The sequence below is a fragment of the Oreochromis aureus genome, linkage group 2 (assembly GCF_013358895.1).
Source record: "Oreochromis aureus strain Israel breed Guangdong linkage group 2, ZZ_aureus, whole genome shotgun sequence".
NCBI lineage: Eukaryota > Metazoa > Chordata > Actinopteri > Cichliformes > Cichlidae > Oreochromis > Oreochromis aureus.
In genome coordinates this window covers 13902602-13916504 of record NC_052943.1, presented here as the reverse complement: position 1 = coordinate 13916504, position 13903 = coordinate 13902602, and positions in this window count along the sequence as shown.

Genomic DNA, 13903 nt, shown 5'->3' with positions numbered 1-13903 from the left:
GAGAGATTCAGAAACCACACAGCTCTTGTCCAAATCCACATTTGTGCTGAACACCAATTTCACCTGTGAAATACAAAACAACCGGAACAACTTTCTGAAGTCCGACTCAGAGTTTCTGAGGGAGGCTGGAGCTTATCCCAGCTCTCAAAAGGTAAGATTGGGATTATACATTATACCGGTCAACAAGGTCAACAAAGGGACAAGCATAACACTGTCACATCCACACCTACAACCAGGTTTTAGAATCACCAATTAACCTAACATGCATTTCTTTGGATTGTGGAAGGAAGCTGGAGTCCCCAGAGAAATTGCACGGGGATCAATAAAATCATTCATCACTGTCAGTCATCATCAAACCAGCTGTGTGATTTCACCAAAACACAAAGATACAGAAATAAAAAAAAGAGAAAATCCTACTGACTTTATCAAATCTGTTTCCTCACAAAAATCTGAGAGGAGGAATTCAGATACATTTGATCTGTGGCTTAACAAGTCAACTATAGTCATACTACAGGGGAACTGGCCTCAGCTGGTGGGTCTATGGGTCTGGTTTGTGTGTGTAATGAGAATGGAAAAGCTGCAGGCTTCTCGAGTCTGCACACATCAGTGAAGTATAACTACCCAGAAGTCCCTTTGGTGATGTGAGAGGAGGAGAGGGCAGAAGGAAGACGTGGTCTTAAATTTGCTAGACAAAATGACTCCAGCTAATTATTTCACTTCATGGACAGAGAGGAGGAGGAGGAATAAGTAGGAAACAAAGAGGGGGGAAATGAAAAAAGCTGATTGAAGATCATATATTCAATGTGAATTAAAGGTAAGATTTTTTTCCCAAGAATTAGTGGAGGAGATGGATCACAGTTTCATGCCTTAAGCAAGACCCGGGGATTCTCCAACATCAGCGAAATTTTCAAAATAGTATATTTAAAGATCACTAATGTAATTCACACAGTAATGGTTTAAAAAATAGTATGAATTAAAAAAAACTCAAGATGTGCTATCAGCTCCTGACACGTTATGAGATCATTTCAAACTTAATAGAGCATCAGGGAAAGAATTTTCACACTTACTTCATACATGAATTAATTTAAAATTATTTTTGCTTCAATAGAGAGTGCACTGGCTTCTTTATTAGGTACAGTTGAACGGCAACTCAATACATTTAGGCATGTTGTTGTTGCCAGAGGAGCTGGTCTGAGCATTACAGAAACTGATGATCTACTTGGAATTTTTTTTACCCACACAATCATATCAAGAGTTTACAGATAATGGTAATTTGTAGTTATCTGGATGAATGTCACAGAATAATGGCCAGACTGCTTTGAGCTGATAGGAAGGCAACGGTAACATAAAGAGTCAACCAAGGTATGCAGAAGAGCATCTCTTAATGCACAACATTTTGAACTTTGCAGCAGATGGGCTTCACCAGCTGAAGACCACACACCGGTCAACCACTCCTGCCAGCTAGAAGAGGAAAAATGGACAATAGATGATTGGAGAAACATTGCTTCACCTGATGAGTCTCAATTTGTGCTGCAATATTCAGATGTTAGGGTCAGAATTTGGTATAAACAAGATGAAAGCATGGATCTGTCCTGCCTTATATCAGCAGTGCAGGCTGCTGCTGGTGGTTGTATAATGATGTGGCACCAGTTGAACATTTTTAAACAACACAGCCTACCCAAGTATTGTGCTGACCGTGTCCATGACCACAGTGTATCCATCTTCTGATGGCTGCTTCCAGCAGAATAACCCACCTTGTCACAAAGCTCAGATCATCTCAAACAGGGTTCTTAAATTCACTGTACACAAATGGTCCACAGTCAAAATGAGGATGCAGACCGGTCTCCGGAGAATGTATGCGAGTATAAATACGTACTCGTGTTTACTGGTGAGAAGTTTGATTGAAGGAATAAACTCATATTTCTGAAAAAAAAAAAACGTATCAAACTTTTTTTTTAAAAAGCTTAACAAATAAATAATCTTACAATAAAGTTTTTAGTACCTAATCCTGCTCATTTCATTGTACATCCATTTATATATGAAGAAACTGTGAGTTAATGTTCCTTAAGTGATCAGCTAAGTGAACTAATCACATAAAGTGATTTGGTAGTGGCACTTTTTAACGGTGTGCCTCGGAAATCCATGACACAGCCTGCATTAAATCAAGCATTTGCTAAGTGTTGCTTATTTTTTCTTAGTTTGAACAGTAACAGTAAGTGTAATAACTGATACATTGTGCCTTCATAGTATGTGTCTCTAAAAGGTTTACCAGCAACAGCAGAGACCGAAAGACACACCAGAGCAGCTTTGATCAGTCAAAGTATGGATACAGGACCTCCTGCAGTGTGCTGTGGTGTCTGGCAGTCTCGGGCCTCTGTGGACTTGTTGTGGCACACGTCTCCCACTGTTTAGAGGAATTTTGGTGGAATTTTTAGTGCTCTAGTAACATCCATACAACATAAAACTTCATTGTATTGATAATGTCAATAATTTTCCCTTTATCTGATTTCTGGTTTGTGGCTCAACTGATCTGTTGTCTCAACTTACAAGAAGACACATACAGTTACAATCCACTGATCAAAGTAAATTATTAGTTTTATGGTGTGGAGTTAATTCCAATACCTTATTAATGTTATGTGAGCTTTCTTGATGACTCTAAAATAACACACATGATGACGTCAGCGTCATCAAGGAAATATTCAGGAACAAGGAGTCCTGACTTTCATCTGATCTTTAACCTCACTCCTTCCCTCATACGATAATGGCATTTCACAGGTCATATGCTCATGAGCGCACACTCCATAAAATTAAGCCCTAGTCACAGCTTCATATTCAACCAAATAGCATTACCCTCCCATCAGACCCCATTATTGCCACACATGAGCAACACACGAGCATCCGCCTCCCAAAATCCCCACCCGTCGCTGCTAATGAACATTATCTCTGCATCCTAAAAGCAATGGAGAGGAGCAGAGGGAGGCCAGATTTAATCAGGGCTACTTAGAGCTCACTGCAGGGATTGCTATGGCTCTGAAGAGCCTACCAGCAAACACACACACTCACGTACATTTAAAGGATAAAAATCTTTGTTCGCCTTAGTCTTGCTTTGTGCGTAGTGTAACTGATATATGGGAGATGAACATTATTGCATGCATCCACATACAAACACACAAATAGACGTGACTGTGGTAAAAGCTTTTACATCTCACAAATAACAGCTTTAAAAACCTCCTCAGATTTCTCTTGAAAGCCCACTGTTGTGATTTTGGAGGAATTAAATGCAAACTGTGCATATCTCTAGTATTGAAGTCATATTGGTACCAGATAATTTCACAGATTTTCTGGCTTCCTCTGACATCACATTGATTTCACCCTGGATAGGTCGCCAGTCTGTTGCAGGGCTAACACACAGTTAACAGACAACTATTCGTGCTCAGATTCACACCTCTGGGCAATTTAAATTAATCAATTAACCGATCCCCACAAATTGCATGTCTTTGGACGGTGGGAGGACCCGGAGGGACATGCAAACTCCACACAGAAAGACCCTGGCCTGATGGTGGAATTGAATTCTTGCTGTGCGGCAACAGTGCTAACCACCGTGCCACCGTGCTGCCCAGTTGATAAAAACAGGATGAACAACAATAAACCCTACATCCAAAAATTGTATTTATTTAGCCTGATTTAGCCAGAATTTTGCCTGCCAGGAAGGTGATGCTAATAATAACTTGTCCAATAGCCTCTTGAAAGTTAAAACATACATACGTTTCACATTATAATTTCATGTAAAAACAAACAAAAAATGACATCATTGGAAAAATGAAAAGAAAAATCCTAAATTTTATATTTACACAGTTATTCTGTCCCTAATCCAAACCTTTTAAAGCACACATCCAAACTGTCAAGACTTCAGAGTTCATAAGGATGTCTGTAGTTCTGCAGAAGGTGTTTTTGTTTCAGTCTAGCAATGTTTTTGCCTCTTTAGGCCACCACCACAGTGGAGTTTAAATTCGAAATAAACATTTAAGATGATTGTTGAGTGAAAAGCAAATTGTTTGGTTTGAATTTATAGGTTTCACTGAGGAATTACAGCCATTTTTAGGTTCAAAAGTAATTTAACATTTGACTAACAACCAGTTTCGTGGCAAGGTGAGTCCTGTTTACTTATATTTTCATGACAAATGAAGCAGATATAAATATCTGTTGATTCAAAGTGTTTAATTGTATTTTGTAGCTTTTCACTGAGGTCCAGCAACATGACATTTTTGATGCCAAGAGAGGGAGGCCGTCATTAGATGGAAAAATAAATGAATGAAATAAACAGCAAAAATTTACAATGGCCAAATTAACAGTGTGGTGTACTATTAAAAAGAATGAATACAGTGACCTGCTCAGCAACACCAAAAAGGCTGAAAGAGGACAGAAAACTGCTAAAGTGCACAGCAACATAATTATTTCCATGAATAAGAAAAATCCAACAATCAGGAGACGCCTTCATGAATGGAAATACAGAGGGTTTACAACAAGGTGCAAAGCACTGGTTACACTTAAGAACACATAGTTCTGAGACAATAACAAAACAATTCTTTGGAGATTGAAACTAAGATCATCTAAGATGTACCAGAATGACAGGAAGAAGAACAAGAAGCATGGAGAAGGAGATAAACAGTATGATCCGAAGCTTCCCACACTATCTGCCTAACATGGTGGAGCCAGTGTTATGGCATGGGCCTGTATGGCTGCCAGTGGAACCAGGTCACTAGTGTTTATTGATGATGTGACTTCTGATAGAAGCAGCAGGATGAATTCTGAAGTGTACTGCACTATCTGCTCAGATTCAGATAAACTGATTAGACAGAGCTTCACGGTGCAATGGATAATGACCCAAAGCATACGGCAAAAGCTCCGAGAGTTTCTCAAGGCAAAGACACAAGATATTTTCCAATGGCCAAGTCAGTCGCCTGATCTTAACCCAACAGAGCATGCTTTTCAGTTATTAAATACAATGAATCCAGACAGACCCACAAACAAGCTGTAACTGATGGTATCTACTGTGCAGTGAAGACCCAGCAGAACATCTGAAGGGAGGAAACACATCTTTTTGGTGATGTCTATGGGTTCTAGATTTCAGGCAGTCGTTGACTGCAAATTATTTTTCATTTAAGTATTGAAACAATCTTTAAAGTTAAAATGATGTATTTTAGTGTGTATAAACATTACTGTAAGTCCTAAACAGCTAAGAAACTGAACAAAAACATAAACATGTTTCTTTGCCTAACAAGTCATGCATTCAACTTTAAAACCCTTGTGGTTGCAGCAAACTCACATTAACTGCATCTATTCCCCAAAAGCTGCATCATTGTGCGCTTTATATTTGAGCCTACTGACTAGCATCCCCATTATTTTACAGTTTGTTTCTTGCCTCCAGGCAGCAGAGTCACTAGCAGTGTTCCCAGGTTAAGAGGCCTATTCCCCTGCTGCATTACAGTTGTCATAAATTCAGATCACAAGGGGATATTTTTGTCTCAGCCTGACAGCATGAGATGAGACCACTCTTAAAGCCTGTCATGCTTGGTCATCACATTGCTCCAGTGGGACAGAATCAGTATGATAGGACAAAGTGGATGTGTAGTGAGAGAAGGAAGTCATTGCCTATATCTTGTGTTTCTTACCCTCATCAGTAGCCCTCAATCTATGTCTTTTTCTAACTGTATATGCTAGTGAAGCATTCATATGCCTGCTTACCTTTTTACCTTCATTTTTTCTCCTCTAGTCTTCATTGAATCAAACAGCGTATAACCTCTAATGAGCTCCCTGGTGGCAGGAGAAAAATGTCAGAAGTATTACATGGATCTTATCAGGGCAGAACTCAGTTAAGTGCTTTGGAGCCTGCAACCTTGGAGCATATCCCCAAACTTCTATTGAGCACCTGTGCAGCTCTACCATGTACCAAAGGAAGTTGGGTATCTGTGAGAGCCCAAGGATTAAACCATGAATATATGGATGAATTTTCAGGCTCATATACCGCATGGACACTGTTCTTATATGAATGCTAAGCTACTATTTATCAAAGTCTATTATACTGGACGCAATTAGAGTTTGTGCAAATACTGGTGATGTGCCTTTGGAGCATACTTGTAGGTATGTGGATTAAATTTTAAAGCATGCTTATGGGCAGTGTAAAAATACAGCTACACTGTGCTCTGTTTTCCAGAAAGAGAAGCCTATATTCCATATGTTACAGGTGCACAGCACTGTTTTCTGTTTGTAAAGTGCATTTTCTGAACAGAACTCAATCAACTTACAAGCCTGATCACATTCAATTCAAGTTATGTATTTTACTTATTGCACATTGTGCTTTCAGCTCATCTTCCCAAATAAATTGGAACGGGAGGTAAATAAAACACAGGACTAAAAGCATATGACCTCTTGTCATCTCTAAGCCATATGTAAACATGTCAGTGCAGCTCTGCTGACCACACCATAAAGAACCAGATGTGACTGGATAATCTGGGGCATACAGCGTGCAGCTGAACACATGAGTCTATAGCATAGGTCAAAGCTGGAGCGTGAAAAGGTTGCTGCTGCAGTCAAGTCCCGACTAAAGCCAGCAGGGCAGCATTATGGTTCTTTGTTTGGAGGGGTTATGATACTAGGAATGTTACTGATTCATAAAAAGGTATTCCTTTGCATCAACTCACTAGAGAATGCATTTCCTAAAGAAAATGCAGTGCAAATGCTGATACGTGAATATTTTTTAGCAGAAATCCTGTAATTGCTGAAATATTTGGGAAACTTGTTAAATTTAACTGAAATACACCAAATCATTCACCTATAAGCCAAAGTGCAGAAGTGTTGAAAGCTGAAGTTCACACAGACCACAAAGTTTCAAAGTTGGAAAGTAGCTGAACATCTTTAAAATGTACATAAGAAAAAATTGAGTAAAAACCAAAGAAAATTTAGAGTTAGGAAAAATGTGAATGAATATTGAAATCTTACATTCTTTAAATCACTTTAAGAGTGGATTTCTGTATTTTAAATGTCTAAACTCAATAATCTCAAATTTAAAAAAAAAAAAAAGAGAATATTTCCAAAACAACTGCTGGGAGTGTGTCTGTGTGTGAGTATCAGCGAGTGAGTAAATTACAGAGTCAGAGGAGCATCAAATGCGCATGTAAATTAGTTCTAATAGTTTCTTTTAAATCCGCAGATGTCTTACTGCAGTCTTCACAAAATGGGAAGTGTGTCAATTATGAATATACAGTTCTGTGCAGAAGTTTGAGGCATGTGAGGAAAACATGTTGTTTTCAAGGACCATTAAAGTTACAGCGTGTAAAATTTCACCATTTCACATTGTCACACTGACAAGACTAGTCATTAAAGGTGTCTTGTCAGATACAGGTGTAGGTGTAAGTGAAGAACCTGCTTCTGGAAACCTGTCAGTGCCTGATGTTCCACCAGTTACAGAACCTCCTTCTAAAAGTCTGCCAATGCCTGATGTTCCACTAGTTGAAGAATCTCCTTCTGAAAACCTGCAGATGTACAATGTTCTTCCAAGTGAATAACCTGCTTCTGAAAACCTGTCAATGCCTAATGTTCCACCAGTTGAAGAGCTTTCTTCTGAAAGTCTGCCAGTGACTGATGTTCCCTGTGAGGAACCTCCTTCTGAAACTCCATCCATGTCCCAGTCAGTTGTATCTGTTATCAGTGTCACAGAGAAGTTTGAAGACCTTAAAATCCAGAGGAAAAAGGCTTCTTCCAAAAACTCAAACTCTCTTAGGGTTCTCACAATACCTCCGCAAGTCCAGTAAGTGTTGGTAACATAACATGTTAGCGTTATTATTTTTAAGAAAACTTAACTCATTCTTACTGTTAGCATATTAACAACAGAGAAAGAGGGGAACTGGCATCAAATGAACAGGTAAAATAGTTTTCGATCTTGAACTGTTTTGTAGGTTTTATTTTAAGACTCTGTGTTAGTGGGAAAATAAACTATACAGACTAAAAACAGAGACATTAAAATAGTTTAGATGAGTTGAAATGTGGGAGAAACCACTACAGACAGGTAAATGGTTTCAGTTCAAATCATCCAGTCAGAAAAGATGATTCCAAAATTCATCAACTGCCTCCAGCTACCCAGATTTGAACCACCAATCCACCAATGAAAAATAAGCCTGATATTAATGTGCCAATCAGAATGCTTTAGCATTCTCATACATTTAAATTCACCATCTGAAAATAACTGCCAACAGCTTTGAGTTGGACTGCAGTAAATACTGACATACTGTTGCTCAGTGGAAAATCCCTGTCAACTTTTTTCTCAGTGCTCCTGCTGAAAAACTGCTTCTAAGTCCAAGATCTTAACTCCTGACCACAGCCTGAGAGGATTATCAAGAAAGGTCGATCCCAGAACTTCACAAGGAGTTGACTGAGGATGGAGCCACTATGCACAGACGTCTTCAGGAAAGGAGACACAACTGCTTCCTTTCTGATGTCAAGCTGGTCCTGAACCAGAGACAGTGTTACAAGTGTCTTGGCTAAGGATGAAAAGAACTGGATTACTGCTCGGTGGTCCAAAGCCATCTTTTCAGTAGGAAATACATTTTGCATTTCATTTAGAAATCAATGTCCTAGAGTATGGAGGAAGAGGAGAGAGGCTCAAAGTGCAATGTAGTTGAAGTCCAGTATGAAGTTTCAGCAGTCTGTGATGATTTGGAGTGCCTGGTGTTGGTGGTGGTTGGCCCACTGTATTTCATCAAGTCCAAAGTAAATGCAGCCATCTACCAGGAGATTTTAGAGCACTTCATGTTTCCATCTGCAACCCAGAAGACGGACAGATGGTGATTTCCTTTTCTAGCAGGACTTAGAACATGTCTGCAACCAAAAAAATAGTTGCTGACGTCATAACTTTGCTTGACTGACCGACTCATCTGACCCAATCACCAACGATGAACACACCTTTCATCGTTGGTGAAAGGACATTTCTATGTAATAAATTATTTTTTAATCATTTTTGATTGATCTAATAATCTTGGATACTGGATATCGGATTTGTTTTTGAGTTTTAACCCATAGTCATCAAAAGACTTGAAATATTTAATTTCATGTGTAATGAATACAGAACATGAAAGTTTAGATTTTTGAATTAAATTAGAAAGAAATTAAACTTTTTCAAAATCAGATTTCTTTTTGAGATGTAAAAGCACAAGGGCCAAAATTTTGTTTGTGTATGTGTGTGTGTGCGTGTGTGTGTGTGTGTGTGTTTTGAACCCCATACAGTGTTACATCATTATGACTCAGTCTCTCTGACTTCAGCACTCCTTAGTCAAGCTGCTTCCCAGCCTGTAGCCAACTCTTTGACCTGAAATGACATGTCAGTAAACAAAGACTAACATGTTTGCAAAGCTACAGACACGCACACACACACACACACACATGCAGGTGAAAAGACACACAAGAAGAAAGAAAAGCAAGAAACCAGCATTTTCTTTCCCACTGATTCCACCTCATACTCTGTGCTAAAAGAGAATTTTTTTTTTTTAAAGTGAAAATGTTGTGCAAAAACAATTAAATTTTTTTAAATGAATAAATAAATAAGCTTTTTTTCTTTTAGAAAACAGCTTCAGAATATTTATCCTCAGAATAGAATAGAGTAGAATAGAATAGACCTTTAGTCCTTTGTCATTGTACATTTACAACAAAATTGTGAGTCCACCACACCAACTGTGCCAGAATAAAATAAAAACCTTCGACAGCAGGAATAAATAACAAACAGGAGAATTATCTACAATAATAAGAGAAAGCCACACATTAGAGAACAAGTTGCAAAGTGCTTGGAAGTAGCACAAAGAAAAAAGTCTTGGTCTGAATAGAGTCCATGTGAGTGGCCTGAGTGATGGGGGTTACTCAGACCATGGCTCAGATTGGTGAGGTGGGTGGGCAGGGGTGGGGTGTGGGGTGTGAGCGGATAGTGTTTGTTAACAGTCCGAATAGCCTAGAGGAATAAGCTGTTTAGCACCAATGGTGAATAAATGTATTTATCTTCTCTTGTGGTGGGGATGGACAGCAGCTGCAGCTCTGGGTAAAATGACCATCAGCCTGTCTATTACATTATTGTAACCATTTACTGGTCATCTTTGAAACCTGTGGCAGAATAATGCTATCTCAGAGCAATCAGAGTACAGCATATGTCTCTAAGGTTCAACCCCTATAGCAAACTAGAACCTCAAACAAGTATGACCTTCTGCAGGCGACCCGGTCATTGGAGTCACTCTGTGTGCCTCGAGCTGTCACGAGTTCATGTGGCACTATAAAATGAAGCTGGGGGCCAGTAGTTGATTTCAAACCATCATCAGTCGTGGATCCACTTCAAAATCTTGCTAGCGCTTCTTGAACTCTGAACATGAGTTCAGGTAATGTTCTTTAATGTTGCAGAACGCACAGGCTTAGGCTCACCTTAATTTGAGAGCCGCACTTAGCTTAAATTCAGCCTTTCCCTTTATGGGTCCAAAGCATACACACCAGACACAGAAGATGAAAATCCTAAAGCGCTCAATGCTTGGGGGCACTAAGAGGTGAAAGCAGGTGAAAAAGGGCTGATGTGAGATCCAATAGTGGATGATTAAGGAGATACTCCAGCATAATGTGGTTGCCTCTTGGCGCTGCTGGTATCAGGTTTGATGGAGTTCTTTGACTGGGAGCTACAAATATCACTCAGTGTAGATATGATTGGTATTGTGCCACTGGGACTGGTGCAGAGGCAGGAAGCAGGTGCACATCGCTGAGCCTGGAAAACAGTATTGATGTCATAACCCAGAGAGACTTTATTTTCCAGAGAGGGAGAAGGTTCCTGCGGCTCCATATAAATGGTAAGGATCAAGACGAGGGAGAAGCTGTGGCTTAGCTACCATTTCTTCCCACTGAAGAGGCACAGAGTCATCTAGCGCCTAAAGAAAGGAGGTCACAAGTTTGGTCATGACTGGCTCATATTCCATTTTCTTCACTAGCTGCTTGGTCAGGGCTGTTAATATTCCTCTCGTAAACACCACCTCTATTTGGCTCGAATGTTAAATGTTTGCACTCAAGGTCTTTCCCTTTGTGTTTCTGTAAGTGAAGTTAACACTGGAGCCCAGATTTGGTCAAAACAATTTGTACTGCCAGGAGGTCGGAGTCTGAGAGGGGAGATATTCTGCATCATAGAAGGCCAAGGATTTTGATCTCCAGTAGTCTCTGTGGGGTTGATTAGACTGTGGTATATCAAGGGTGCTGAATCTGCCGTGTCTACTTGGAACTCACCCAGCTTACAAGACTGAAGGAGTGTAGCTTCTGAATGAATCTTCCATGATATCTCTTTGAAGTGAAGTCACTTGAAGCTGACTTTGACCTTTTAGATACCTCTTTATCTTTTCAGCTTCTCTTACATTTGTGTGAAATGTGGCTTCTGGAGTTAGGGTGAACTCACAGTGAACACATTTTTATAGTTCAATCCTTGAATCCAAATTAACGTTTTTGCCATGCGTTCCAGAAATCAGACATACTCACAATATACTGAAGATCATAGATTAAATAACCCATGTCCTTCATGCACACAACTGAGTTATTAATAGTCTGTGTTATTGTCCCTTATCATGTTTTCATCCTGAATTAGCAGAGGGGGAAAAAGGAGTCAGATAGGTCATATATGGCATCACTTTATCAGTAGATAAAACTTGTATATTTAAGTGCATCTTTTTTAGATCATGGGACAAACTGAAGTCAACATCTGTGTCAGAACGTAACATAAGTCATTTTGTCGGTTTGCACCCAGTGTGAGATACAGGCCACTACTTTCCTATTTTCATTGTCTCAAACCGTGCCTTAAAACCTTTGCTTGACCACAGTAATAAATTGTATAAACTGTCCTTATTTGATATACTGGTATGAGCAGACATAAACCCAAAAATAAAAAAGTCACCACCAGACAAATCGTCAAGCCAGCTGGCATCAGATTTGCTTTTCAGCCTTTAAAAAATATATATATAAAACTCATAGAAAACTGATGTAACACCAAAACCGTGGAGGCTTTAAAATGATAACCAAAAGGGCAGAGAAGGTGACAATAATAGAAAGTGGGAAAAGATGGCTGCCCTCATCTAAATCAAACTATGATTCGAGTATTGGATCATCAGTCACATTCACTGCAGCATTTAAAGTGTTTTATGTGTCTGTCTGTTCAGCTTTGTTGATTTATGTGTGCACATGTGTTTACTCTGATTCTCTGCATGATTTTATGTGTGTACTTCTATCAAGATGAGAAACAAATACATCTTTGTTTTATAAAGGTTTGCTTGTCCTTACTGGGGTTTAGTTTTAGAGTTAGGAGGAGGTTTGGAAGTGGGATAGAACCTTGAAGATGAAGCATTTTAAGAGTAAAACAGAGGATGCAAGAATGAATTTATCATGCCAAAGACACATTTTTTGTCATTTCGCCTCCCTCTGCAGCACAGTGGATTTTTTTTTTTATCAGATGACCATGATGTGATTGAAGCGCAGACTTTCAGCCTTAATTCAAGAGGTTTTTTTTCACACATTTCCACTAATCTTGGTTTCATCTGTCCAAAGTCAGAGCTGTGCAGGCTCTTATAGATGTTTTCTGACAAAATTTAATGTGGCCTTCCTGTTACTGCTTGTAAACACTGTTTATTTGCATTCATGGAGGCATCTTTTAACTGCTTCTTCACCCTGATTACGGCCTCCCTCGTCTCATTGGGTGTCACATTTAAGGTGAAAAGACAGGTACATCTCTGTTTCATTTGAAAAATAATTAAAGAAAAGGCTTCACCTGGCCATGAAACTGCCAACTGTGAAAAATGGCCCACTGAATTAAGCTGAACTTCTAAAACTGGACAATTACTACATATTCTAATATTTTTTTTCTAAACCATAAAAGCCAACAGATAATGATGGCAGCATTTACAGGTTAAAGAGTGCTTTCGTGGAATTTTCTCCACTTTATTTTTCACACTGTGGACTAAGAAGGAATCATCTGGCAGAGTGGGAAGATGACCAGAGACTCCCGTGAGCAGATATGATGCACTCAGCCTTAAACCTCACCTTTCCTCCTGCAAACTGCATGAAACCAAAAGCCTGTGCCTGATGCTGCCACTTCCACTGAGCCCCGAGTACCCGGGCTATTCACACACCCAAGCACACATGGCAGACATGATTCTGTCTCTGTCTCTGTCGGGTCCATGTCTCATCTGTCTCTCTCTCACACCCTCACCTCATTTTCCACGAGTGACAGTGATGGCCTTTGACAGCTCAGAACATGATGACATGGCCAGCAGCCACCCAACATGGCGAGAGGGAAATCCCTATGAAATAAATATTACACACACATACTTCACTCAGGGAGACAGGCAGGGAACAACCTGACCTGCTGACACGTTCACATTTAACCCTCACACTGCTGAACAAGGAAAATGTAAAAGAAATAAAATCAAAATTGGAGAAAGGAAGATACATAAACACACATATATGTGTGTGGGTATCGGTGTGGGTGTAGGTGAAGCAGGCATCTCATTTTCTTTTTATATACAAGCAAGATGGAGAATCCATGTACCCTGTCAGCTTGGGACACGCTCCTCAGAACACATGGGCTCACCGACAAACACGCACGCACACACAACTACAGTTCTGGATTTGCACATTAGAAATGTTGGCTGCTCACAAGGAAAAACTCTTGCCTCTGTTTTTCAGAGAAAGAACAGAAGAAAGGGTGTGGCGTATGATTTTAAATTTTTTTAAAAAGCCTTGTTTTGGCTCCAAGGATAAAAAATGTCTAGGATCAGCATGGATCAGTAAAACCCTGAATACTCTGATCACATATCATTTGCTGTCGGTGAAGTAGTTGTTGCACATACTT